The sequence below is a fragment of the Ursus americanus genome, chromosome 18 (genome assembly GCF_024610735.1).
Source record: "Ursus americanus isolate L20-20 chromosome 18, mUrsAme1.1.p, whole genome shotgun sequence".
Lineage (NCBI taxonomy): Eukaryota > Metazoa > Chordata > Mammalia > Carnivora > Ursidae > Ursus > Ursus americanus.
The window spans coordinates 53,464,518-53,477,743 of record NC_142144.1 but is presented as its reverse complement, the minus strand read 5'-3'; positions in this window follow the sequence as shown (position 1 = coordinate 53,477,743).

Below are 13,226 nucleotides of genomic sequence, written 5' to 3'. Positions count from 1 at the left end.
TTGATTCTCATGAACTCTAGAACTATCACTTTCATCCAAATCCCCATCATTGCCTGGCCACTAATGCCTCCTATCCAGTCTCCTAGTCTCCGCTCCTGCCATCCTGCATCTTAGTCTTTGTGTGACAATTACAGCCACCTCCTGAAATATAAAATTATGTCACTTCCTTGTTCAAAATCCTCCAAAGTTTTCCTTTCTAATCAAAAGAAAAAACAAACCCAAACACTTAACCATTGTCTCCCAGACCCTATATATGCTGCCCCTGTCAAATTCTCAAACAATTTCCCATAGTCACCTCCTCACTCGGACCTTGCCAGCCTTCTTGCTCTAATTTGAACAATGCCAAGCCCATCTTAAACTCAGGGTCTTCGCACTTACTATTTCTGCAGATCTCTCCTCAGATCTCCACATGGTTGCTTCCTTTTTTCATCCAGGTCACTGTTCACAGCATCTCCTCAGAGGGTCGTTCATGACCCCTCATCAAGAATGAAATAAATAAGAATCAAGATCTTCAGCCCTGTTTCCTGTTACACTGCTAACTCTTTCTTATCCCTACCTTATATTATACAAATTTGTTTATTATATATCTCCCCTAATGGATAAAAGTATCCAAGATAGCAGGAATTATGTCTCTTGTTTACTCTCTCAATGCTAAGCACAGTGCTTTGCACATAGTAGCTGGTCGTAAAGGCTTGTTGAGTGAATAAAGTGTCCTCTGAATTGTTCCCTCATCTCTCCTCTGGAGGAGCATTTTGGTGTTCTCTGTGAAGTGTGTTCATTGTAACCAGCATGTCTTTGTTTTTCCCTAGCCTCATGATGCACCAGTTTACTTTTCTACATCACTAGGTTATATGCCCTTTAGGGTCAGAAGAACCATGTCTGTCTTGTTCACCATTGTATGTTCAGTGTCAATCTCAGAATCTAATATACAAAAAAAATATTCAAAAATATTGTTGAATAAAATAGTGGTTGATCTTAGTGTCCAGGAACCTGTTAAGAATGAAATAAATGAGAATCATGATAATAATAATAATACATATTCTTATTTTATGCAACTGGAGACTTCTTAACTAGTGCCTGCTTAAGGAGAGGAAAAAAACTGATTAAGAAGTAGACATGGATGTGGAAAAACAAGCCATTTGTCATTTCTATTTTAATTTTAGAAGACACAATCAAGTTAATTTAGATTTATTGTCCATAGCATAGTCACTCTGAGACAAGGATGATGCCTGCAGTTATTTCCAGCAGACTAGGAAGTATTTTCCAAGCCAAGGAAAATAGCAGGCATTAGTAGCATTGTATTTATTTCTCTTCCCTTCTCTTTTGTTCTCTTATCTTCTTTTTACCAACAGGCACTAAAAAGAAGCACACTTTTAGTCTAGGGCTGTTGTAATACACTTGCATTCAACACAGGGCTGAATTTAAGCATATACGTATAGAATGCTCTTGACTAAATAGGAAAAAAAGAAAGAGGTAAATTACTTTGTGATAGAAAAGCAGTTGCTAAACCATCAGGAAATCTGTCAAGAGATTACACCATTATTTTCAAAAGTAGAGACAGGAGATGATCTTAATCCCAAGAAAGAGCTGAGATAAAGGACTGTCAAAGCAATGAAGTAAAATCTGAACTGTAGGTGCATCCAACACTGTATCATTTTGAATTGTTCTTCTGGGTATTTATTGAAAACAGCTATGTGTTGCCTGGAAAGCTATCTGAGTTTTATATGAGCTTATGCAGAATTGGTGTGGGGGGGGCGGGGGTTCACGTTAATATAAATGACTGAAATTACAGATTCCAGAATTAGCCCATGCTTTCTGAACAATGCAAGTATTCACTATTAAAATTTAGGACAAATAAACATTATAGCAGTCGGGTAAGTCATTAGAGCGTATGTCAACAAACTATTTCAATCCAAACCAGGGTGCCAGACATTATTGTGCAATTAGATAACACAATGGACAAATGGATGATTTCAGATCTGACATCCTCTATTTGCTATTAATACCTTTTCTTTCCTATATAAACATTCTCAGAAAACTTTGCTTTTGGCCTCAGACTTTAGGGAATCCTTAGTCACTATCTACCTTTATTCATTCAAAAACTTCAACAAAAAGTGGTTTTCATTTTGAACATATTGGACACTTGAGGCTACAAAGAATCGTGTATGTGTGTGTCTCTCTCTCACTGTTAATACTAAAAGAGAGGTCCTGTTAGGCCAACTGAGTAGATGTGGGTGCTGGCTTGTTAGAACTTTTCTAGATCTCTTGATTTTTGATATTTCAAATCTAGATAAAATTTTGAACTTATCTAAATACCATGTTACAAATCTTTTGGTTGGAACCCTGGAAATATTTAAGTGGTCAATAATGCATTATTCCCCTATAGGTAACATATTCCAAGTAAAGCATTAAATACACCATATAGCAATAGAAACTGGAAATCACAAAACATGCATTGACTCCTTCAAAATTAATGAGTTTCCTTATTTTATTTTTCTGGTAAATACCCTTTTCCTCTCCATCCTTATATTCCAAAATGTTAGCAATTTATACATAATCACATCGTAAATAACTTCAGATCTTAATCCATTTGATAGTAATGTGACAAATGTTATTAAAAGGAGTTAGTTTATGTCATCTTTTGTACATGTTTCTATGGCATGAGCCCAAAAGACGGGAGGAAACACTTGATAGCTTCAATATCTATTACTTGTTATCAACAGGCCTTCCCAAAAGAATGTATATGAATCCTAGGAGGCAGCATACGTGGAATATTTGAGGAAACTGTGGTACACAGGTATTATTTTTATCTATTTCAGCCACTCAAGGTCTCTTGTTTTCCTAGTTCTAGGCTATCTGCAATGTTACAGAAGATATACTTTTATGTGTCAATTTATATTCTGGTGCATACTTGCAGATAAAAACAAATAATCAAACCTAATAAAAAAAAGGAGAAAAAAAAAAAACCTTGAATGGCACAATTGTATAGCAATAAAATGATGGAAGTCAGCATTTGTCAGTGTTGTCATATAATGTCACTGCAAATCTTCTAAATCAATAGAAAATCATTGTTTACTTGCTTTATTTTTCAGTTCCTGACATTATTTGAAAAAATGTATTTAAAAAAATTCTTGAAAGACCTAAAGAGGCCAGGAAGGATGTAACTTCAACCCATCAAATCCACTTACCTTCAAGTTACTACTTTGAAAAGATATTCTGAGCCTCTTGTTCTGAAAGATAATTTCTAAGGCTCTGGTTCCTACCTTAATTCTTCTGCCTCTCATTCTCTCTCTCTCTCTCTCTCTCTCTCTCTCTCTCTCATCACTGAAACTGCTTGGAAGTAAGTTAAAATTCTTAGGGAATATGAACCATTATTAAATAATTCCAGACACCTGACACATCCAAATATGCCCTAATTTATACTTCCTATGTTCAGATCTAAGTTCAGATCTAAGTTCAAAGCTCTAAACTAGCAGCTGTAGTACCTTTATAGATTCTAAGGACATGGCTATGAATTTTTTACCTTTAGATATATTTTTTTTTACTGTTTGTAAAAGTCGGATCTCATAAATCTGCTAGTTTCAAAAACCTGCAGCTTTTTGAATAGTGGCCCTTGTATTTCGATTTAAACCAAATGGGACCAAACTTATTACTTCTATTCTGAAAGGTCATTTTTCATCAAGATTGTATTAGAAAATAAATCATTTAAAGCCGTCCTTTGGATGGTTCCTTGCATGAACATCTTAAGAAGAGCATGTAATAAGAGTCTCTCTGCAAGGCAAAGCCGATTTGTTAATTCAAAGTGGTCTGAAGCTGCCACCTTCTGGCACTTAGGCGATATTTCTCTAAATTCAGTATTCTGCTGAGGTAACAACATAATTAGAACAACTTGCACAGTATCTCCGTCGATATCACAGGGAAGTCTGTTAAGCACAACAAAAGCAACATGTCAACATCATGTATTTATGTGTGTGTGTGTGTGTGTGTGTGTGTGTGTGCACGCATGCGCATGTGTGTGTGAACTATTAAGACATTGTTCATAAAAACAGGTTGCACAGCTAGAACTCCAGGAACCGGGGAAGTTACTACTAAAATCAAACAAGCTCTAGAAACAAGTTCTAGTATGTGAAACTGGGATATTCTATATGCCTTAGAAAACTGAAAAGTTTCTGTGGGAAGGAGATTCTGGTGGTAGTTTTCCCAGCATTCCCTGAATTCAGAATAAATCACAACTTGGTACTTTATTGGTATCCAGCTTTAAGGCTAACCAAATTCATTCTCACTGAAGAGGCTGATTTTAACTCGGAAAAAGAGACAGAATGCAGAATAGTATCTCTACTTATTAGATATTCAAAAATGAAAATTCATATTGTTAAAAGATTTTTAAGTGTATTTTTTTTTATCAAAGGTAAAATGAAGTCTGTTCCATTATGTTCATGTCATAGTTCATGACAAACGATACATTTTCTCTTTGGAATAAACTCTTGTGATCATCAGGAGCAAAACCTAAAGCCTAGTAAATGGGTGAACTGTGAAAACGCACTGAGTTCCATGAATAACCTCTTTTTTGGTTTTCAGAGACACCTTTTTCTTTTTCTCTTTTCTTTTTCTTTTGTCCTTTTTTTTTTTGCAATAGGCAACAGAATAAATTAAGAATTTTACTATTTTACCCACTCTCCTAACTTTTATATAGTGCCCTCCAAGTGAAGGGCATTGGGGCTAGATATTTAGAATGAATAAAAGAACTCCAAGAAAACAAACTGGCAACTTCTTCTGTGATGCTGAGTAATTAAACAGACCTACAGAGCCTGCTGGAATTATAGAACATAAGCAAAGATTAATGAGGCCTGAAAATGTAGGGTCCCATGGTCTCCAAACAATGTGCAAGGTGTCTCACCTCAGCTTTCTCCACATTGAACAGCTGCCCATGTTCAAGGCAAGCAAAATTGTACTTGTTCCTGCTTTGATTCAGAAACACTTTAACAAAATGTAGGACAAAAGATTTTGCTTTAAAAATTAGCTTTTTTAGTTCCTACCCCATAATAGTGGGCCCTGTCTTCTGTGCTAGATTGCAGAGTGCCCATGAGTGAGTATGTGTGTTCTGAGGCTATTTCCCACTTTCTTTCTTAATCTGGGTGATCAAGAACAAAGAACTTACACAGATTCCCTTTTATCAGGGTACAACAGTCAGAACAGGAAACATAGCTTCATTCCTCTTCCCCCACTGCTTAGTTTTAGGGGTACAGTGCTACTTAAATCCTTGAATGTTTGCAATACTTGAGATAAAGCAAACTGTGACTATAACAAATAATGAATTTCTCACATTGATTCTAGAACCCTGATTGTTACTAGTGCCTCGTAATTATTCCAAGAAGGCATGGAAAAACTGGTTGGTCTTAATTCTAGAGAGTTATAGGGACATGTAACAACCCCATCTGACTATTAAGGACTTTATTAAGGACTAACGCATCTTTTCTTATTAGGAATGGGTACCTCTTACAGGATCCTCTAAAATGTTTTTAGTCCCCTTATTTATATATACATTTAAGTGGGGATTATTGTACTTTCAAGTTCAACGTAGGATTTTTGATTACCTATCTCCTTCCCATAAACATTTATTAAGCTCAAACCACTCAAATGTTGGATTACACAGAGATTTTTAATACTAGACCAAAAGGTCCCAATACATGCACATATCGGAAACACCATAATATCCAATTAATAGCAGACACTGTTCTCTCAACTATGTAGTACAAGCAGTAAGGAATATAAAGGCTGGTTGCTTCCCCAGATCATTTCATGTAATTTCAGTGTGTGCTTCGGTCTCCTTTCAAGGGGACTTCACACTCCTACCCTTGCCATTATCTGTAGCTCCTGTATCCTCCTTGGCCACATGTTCTGCCCCCCTCCCCCTCTCTCTCCACCTCCCTCACATTTTGTCCTAGATATCTAATAAAGATAAATCCAGCCACCAAGATTGCATATTTCATGAAACTTTAGCTCTCACATATAGTATATTGATTTAGTGGGTATTACATACAATATACATTTAATGATACTCACTGTAAACACTAGCGATCATTATTTTTCTGTAGGCTCATACAGTGGCAAGACTATTGCTTTGGAAATATAAATAACTCCATTATCAAATGTGACAAGATATGTTTTTGATAGTGAATGTCCTCAAAATAAGAAATCTCTTGGTGATTCTTGGTGATAAATATTGAGACACTCCTAGAGATTCTGGTCCCCCTCTCTCTCTCCTACAATTATAATCATATAATCTTTTTCTTTTTATTTTCAAGAAAAGTTCCTTTCATTATTTGAGTTTGTTTAAATATGTAAAAAAAAAAAAAGCTAAGAATTGTATATGACATTTTCAAACAGCCCCTTTAGGAGAGACAACAAAAAGTGTGTGTGTATGTACATTGTATGTATGTTGATTGTTCTATTTAGTTCAAAAATATGGTTAATGTATTTGAATAAATTTACTTAAATAGATAATTAAAATAAAAATAGTTTTAGTCCTTATATTCTTCGTTTTATTCTCTAAATACCGTCTAGCATGCTATAAATTTTTCAGCTAATTTGTTATTCTCCTTCAGTTTTCCCACTTTAGAGTGGACTGTGTTTCATATTTAAATGAATAAAAACAGTTTAGTACATTTTTGTTAAATATCAGTTACTTGAAAGATATGTGTAAGATAAGGAATCTCTTTTTGTTTTAGGACTTACCAATATTTTTTGATCAGGTACCTCATTAGAAAAAAAATTTTCTTAGAAGTTCTACTAACACATGTAAATGTATTTACTTACATATGATACATATTGAGCCATCTGCTAATATATTTATATTTTTATAAATCATATAGAAATGAGCAATTTAAAAATGATGGGGCGCCTGGGTGGCACAGCGGTTAAGCATCTGCCTTTGGCTCAGGGCGTGATCCCGGCGTTATGGGATCGAGCCCCACGTCAGGCTCTTCCCCTATGAGCCTGCTTCTTCCTCTCCCGCTCCCCCTGCTTGTGTTCCCTCTCTCGCTGGCTGTCTCTCTCTGTCAAATAAAGAAATAAAATCTTTAAAAATAAAAAATAAAAAATAAAAAATAAAAATGTTGATAAGATGAAATGAGTAATATTTAATTGTAGTATTTGTTAAATGTATATAAACTATTTCAGAAAGATTAGGTAGAGTTGCTATTTTTTCATCAAAAACGTTTAACTCTTTGAGATATAACAATTCAAATATCTGAGTCTAAGAAGAGCATATTTTGATGTGTGGTTTAATAATTCTCATAGCTGTAAAAAGTTATGCAAACCCAAGCCAAAAAAAAAGCCATTATTAGGCTGTTCTTAATTAACATATTCATTCTTTAATTTCAGCCACACACTATTCAAAAAATTTGCTGGAATATGGCTAGTTAAATAGACATCTTTTCTGATATCAGTTGTCCTAGGAAACTACTTCTAATGGCTTTTGTTTTACATTTTTTGAGCTGAGTGAACTCAGTTATGCTGAATGACCATAGAATACAGCCAAAGAAGCAATGTCAATCCATATAGTAAATATTAGTAATGTTGAATTGCTTTCATATTATCTAAAATATATGTAAATTTAAAGTCTTAATATTTCCTTAAATATCCCAAAAGACCCTTTTGTCCATGATCACACCCTCATGACCAACAAATCTTCATGTTCTCTATTCTAAAAGTTTGAAAACTCAACTAACAAAGAAATCATGAATGTGAGATACTCTTTGGGACAAGTCCTGTGTCTTTAGAGATCTTCAATGATTTATTCCCAAGAACAAACACTGTCCTCCCTTTAAAGATCTTAAATCTTTATAAGAAAAGCTGTAACCTCTAAAACGTATGCCATCGGTTCCCTTTCAAAGACCCTTTTTTTGATTTTGATAATTTAGAAGTCTACAGTCTACTTTCTCTTCCTTTACTGAGTGACAGAATCTCACACCCCCTTCTCCTCCACTGCTAACCACATGCACATCTTAGAGAGTGTCTTAGGTGCAATTAGAAAGAAACTAAAATTGTAATCTGTTAAGGAACTGGGTGTAAAGATTCCAACCCTTATTAATGAGCATTCTCTTGCCTTCCTGCAGCAGTTCTTATAAACAAGCCAGTCTTGTATTTAAACTATGATCCTGTTCCTGTGATACTTTCTCCCATGGCAACAATATTGTGTGTGTGTGAGGGGCAGTAGAGAAGGCAGGTGGGAGAGGGGTTTCCTTCCTTCCTTTGAGGTTCAATTGTCTGAAAATGGTTAGTTTAAAAAAATTCTTTAAAAATAATATGCCTATTTGTTTTTAAAAAAAAGTTAAACTATTCCTTCATTCTTATTAGCTAGGTTACAGGAAAGATCTTTTAAATGAATAAAATAAAAAATTAAAATGTCAATGAATGGTTCTGAAGTTCTAGCCTTGTTTAGTAATTTTGCTGCATGCCTTTTTCCTTCACGAATTGTGAAAAGGTCACATCTGATTGAAAAGCCCGTCAGCGCGAATATCAGATTCAACAATACAATAAAAAGAAGATAAAGATGTATAATTCAGCTGACAGCCACGTTTGGCTATTTGATGCTTGTCGGCTCCCAGAAACCTTATCTTTATTTGGAAGCACCTACTAAAAGATTCTTCAGTGACTTCCTATCACAGCATAAGCATTATTGTGCACTTAATGTGATTTCCTGCTGTCTCTCGGAACAAATGAAAATGAGTTCAAACCAAGATGTGAAATGATGTGAAAGGCATATCTAAAAGCCAATGGCCAAGCTTTAAAAATTTTTTTTTGCCCAAAAACAGTACTAAACAAAAAATTTTTAAGCACTATCTACAAAATAGACTTAGACTTCTATAAAAATACTTATTTCAAATAAAAGGAAATAAAATTTCCTATTTTCTTTTAATTTTGAGGGAAAAAAATCTAAAATCTTGTTTGAATGAGTTCCTCAGGCACAGCAGACTTTTCTCTATCACCCAGAATGTGAATCAAGATTGCATGCTAAATCACTGCTTATTCAATCTATTCCATGCAAGCATAAACAAGAACACAACAAACAGCTAAGAAACTATTGCCAGACTGTATTTCCAAGCCTCTTGAAAATTATTTCACACCGTATGCTAAACATATCAAATTCCACAGGAAATAGGAATTGAAGCAATGGGACAGCTGTCCAGATAGTTTAGTTTCAAACCTTGTTAAAATTCAAAATGTTAAAAAATGGTGGGCTTGGTTCTCAATAAGGCACTACCTACAGAGACATAGTCTGACCAAGTTTTATTTCCTGATGCCACAGTATAACCCTCTTGAAGAAGGATTGTCAGCCTAGGGGTGAGGTATATTCTGAAATAGCCTCGGATTATTTGCCAGGGCCACACTGGCCCAAGTCTTAAAAAACACCAGGAATGGGAGTGCTCCCTTATATCGCTCAATGATATAAATTTTAAAAAATATGTAAACTTTAAGTTAATTCAAAGTGACAAAGAATAGATTGGTAAGCCATGTTTGTTTGCTTGTTTTTGTTGTTTTGATTATATATTTGTCTTAGAATAATTTAAATTAATTAGTTAATATTCTGAAGATACCAAAAAATACCTCAAAGAAAACATATGTTTTCAAGTATATATAGTCATACAATAAATTTTTATTTACTCCCCATTGGTGGACCAGAAATGTATTGGAGACTGAAAGATCTAGTGAGCAAGACCTAATCCTTGACCCAAGGAGATTTTTATTCTAGAGCAAGAAATTGACAACTGGACAGGCAACTAAGTGCCATAACGTATGTAATAAAGGACAATTGGGAAAATGAAAAAAATATATATCAGTTCAACTTAGGTGGGAATGAGACTAGTCAGGATAGTCTTTGTAGTCTAAGTAGTACTCAGAAGAATTTACTGAAGGGAATAGGCAGGAGGATGAGAGAAGAGAGGATTTCAGATGATATAAATCGCTCACAATGTGTTGAGCATAGAGCACTGAACAAATGTGGATGGTGAAAGTATTTCAATATGGCCAAAGTATAGATATCGAGAGGGAATTTGACAAAAGATAAAACTGAAGACCTAAGAAGGTTATGAATTGATCTTGTCAAGTTTGAACTTCATCTTGAGAACAAAGATGAGCCATCTCAACAAAGCTCAGTGATGGGCATTAATGTGTGTATTATACTAAAAAGAATTTGAAATTCAAAAATCAAATGTGAATTTCAAGGTAATTTAGTGTACCAGTCTGAGTTCTGGAAAGAAACAGATGGCAGGGGCGCCTGGGTGGCTTAGGGGGTGCCTGGGTGGCTCAGTCGTTAAGTGTCTGCCTTCAGTTCAGGGCATGATCCCAGAGTCCTGGGATCAAACCCCACATCAGGCTCCTCCACTGGGAACCTGCTTCTTCCTCTCCCACTCCCCCTGCCTGTGTTCTCTCTCTTGCTGGCTGTCTCTCTCTCTGTCAAATAAATAAATAAAATCTTTAAAAAAAAAAAATAGAAAGAAACAGATGGGAAATTCCAACAAGGTGACTGAGGAGACTTGAATAAAGGCACTATTTATAAAGCTGAGTTCAGGGTGTAGGGAAATCAACAAAGCACAGGTCTAAGTAGGAAGTGCTTGACATCTCTAGGCTGAAAGGACCATGGAGACAAAGAGTTACCAGAACCCAGAAAGAAAAGATACACAGAGAGGCCATCTGACATTTGGTAAAGAAAAATCTCTTACCCACTGTGACCAGCAGGAAAAGAGGAGGGGAAATGAAAACCTTGATTCCATTTTGCATTGGTTGAACCCAACTGGATGCCAGAGGTTATGGGAGCCCTTTGGCGCAGCTTTAAGACATAAAGCATGGTGGAAAAAGGAAGAGAGAGGATATAAAGAGGCAAAAGAGACAAACTACAAGCAGGAAATCACTAACAGAGCTCCAACTTAAGCTTGGTCCTCTGTCTCCAATTCTAATATAATATACATATATATAAATTATATATATATAAAATAAATTATATATATAGATTACACATTATAAATACATACAACATATATGTAAAGCATTAAATCATCAAGAACAAATGTTATTTTCATAGGCTGCTATCCTTTTCCATTTCTATATAATGAAGAAAGTCCATTAAGATATTCAAAGTGTGAAATTATTTTTTAAAAAATACTTGAAACTCAGGCACCTGGGTGGCTCAGTTGGTTAAGCGTCTGCCTTCGGCTCAGGTCATGATCCCAGGGTCCTCAGATAGAGTTCTGTGTCAGGCTCCCTGCTCAGTGGGGAATCTGCTTCTCCCTCTACTCCTACCCCCTGTTTGTTCTCTCTCTCTCTCTCTCACACTCTCTCTCTCAAATAAATAAAAAATCTTTAAAAAAATACTTGAAACTCATGGAAAATTAAGAACTGTGCCATAGAATTTAGTCAGTTCTATGTGCCTTTATGATCCCATAAAGAATCCAGTGATCTTGGTGCTGTAAGTAATAATAGAAAAGAATAAATCTATGTTCGTTTTAAATGGAAATGACTATAAAAATACCTTGAATTTCGGACAGGAGTTAAGATGGCGGAGGAGTAGGGGACCCCTTTTTCAGCCGGTCCCCCGAGTCGAGCTGGATAGGTACCAGACCAGCCTAAACAACCACGGAACCAGCCTGAGACGCAGGAAGACGCATCTAGATCTCTACAAATGAACATCTCCAGCGCTGAGTATTGAGGTACGAAGCGGGGAGCCATGAAACCGTGCACAGATATCGGAAGATAAACGGAAGGGGAGGGAGCCACCGCATTTGGGTGCCGGGAAGCGGCAACCACCTGCACGGGAGAGCGGGCGGGGCTCGCAGTCGGCACCCGCAAAACAGCAGACTGAGACCGTGAGCCGGGTGCGCGTGCCACCAGGCATCTCGCGGAACCCCGGAATCCTGGTGTGCTCACTGGATCCAGACTGAGACCGGGAGCTTCCAGAGTGCGCGCGGGGCGGCTGGCGGCGTTAGAAACACAAAGGACAGAGACGCGTGAGGGCTGGGAAGCCGGGTGTGGGGCGCACATCCCGGGACGCTGCAGAGTTGAGCAGCACCAACAGTAACAGAGTTAAAGTGGCCAGAACATTAGTAGAGAACGGGCCGCAATCCCTCTGTTCTGTGACAGAGGCTGAAATTTGGCCGCTGCTGCTCTGACTCTCAGAAGAGGCACAGCAAACCGCCAGGGAAAGCCGCCAGAGAACAAAAGCCTGGAAATACCGGCTCAGGGAGTGCCCATCCCCATCCCCCCTCGCAGGGGACGCCGAGACTCTACCCAAACATGGCTGCCTGAGTATCGGCTCGGCAGGCCCCTCCCCTAGAACACAGAAGGCAGGCTGAAAAATCAAGAAGCCCACAACCCGGGCGCCTGGGTGACGCAGTCATTGAGCGCCTGTCTTCGGCTTAGGGCGTGATCCCGGCGTTCCGGAAAGGAGTCCCTCATCGGGCTCCTCCGCTGGGAGCCTGCTTCTTCCTCTCCCACTCCCCTGCTTCAGTTCCCTCTCTCGCTGGTTGGCTGCCACATAAATAAATAAATAAAATCTTTAAAGAAGAAGCCCACATCCCTAAGATCCCTATAAAACAAGGGGCACGGCCTGGGACCCAGTCAATAATTTGGGCTCTGGACAACCCCGCAACCTCTCCTCATCAGAATGACAAGAAGGAGAAGCCCCCCCCAGCAAAAAAAAGACAGTGAGTCTGTGGCCTCTGCCACAGAAATAATGGATATGGATGTAACCAAAGTATCAGAAATGGAATTCAGAGTAATGATGGTGAAAATGATGAGTAGAATTGAAAAAACTATTAAGAAAAAGGTTACTGAGAATATAGAATCCCTAAGGACAGAAATGAGAGCGAATCTGAAAGAAATTAAAAATTCTATGAGCCAAATGCAGGAAAAACTAGAGGCTCTGACGGCCAGGGTCACAGAAGCAGAGGAACGGGTTAGTGAATTGGAGGATGGGTTAATAGAGGAAAAAAACAAAATAGAAGCTGCTCTTAAAAAAATCCACGCCCACGAATGTAGGTTACGGGAGATTACTGACTCAATGAAATGATCCAATGTTAGAATCATCGGCATCCCCGAGGGGGTGGAGAAAAACAGAGGTCTAGAAGAGATATTTGAACAAATTGTAGCTGAAAACTTCCCTAATCTAGCGAGGGAAACAAACATTCATGTCCAAGAGGCAGAGAGGACCCCTCCCAAGCTCAACCACG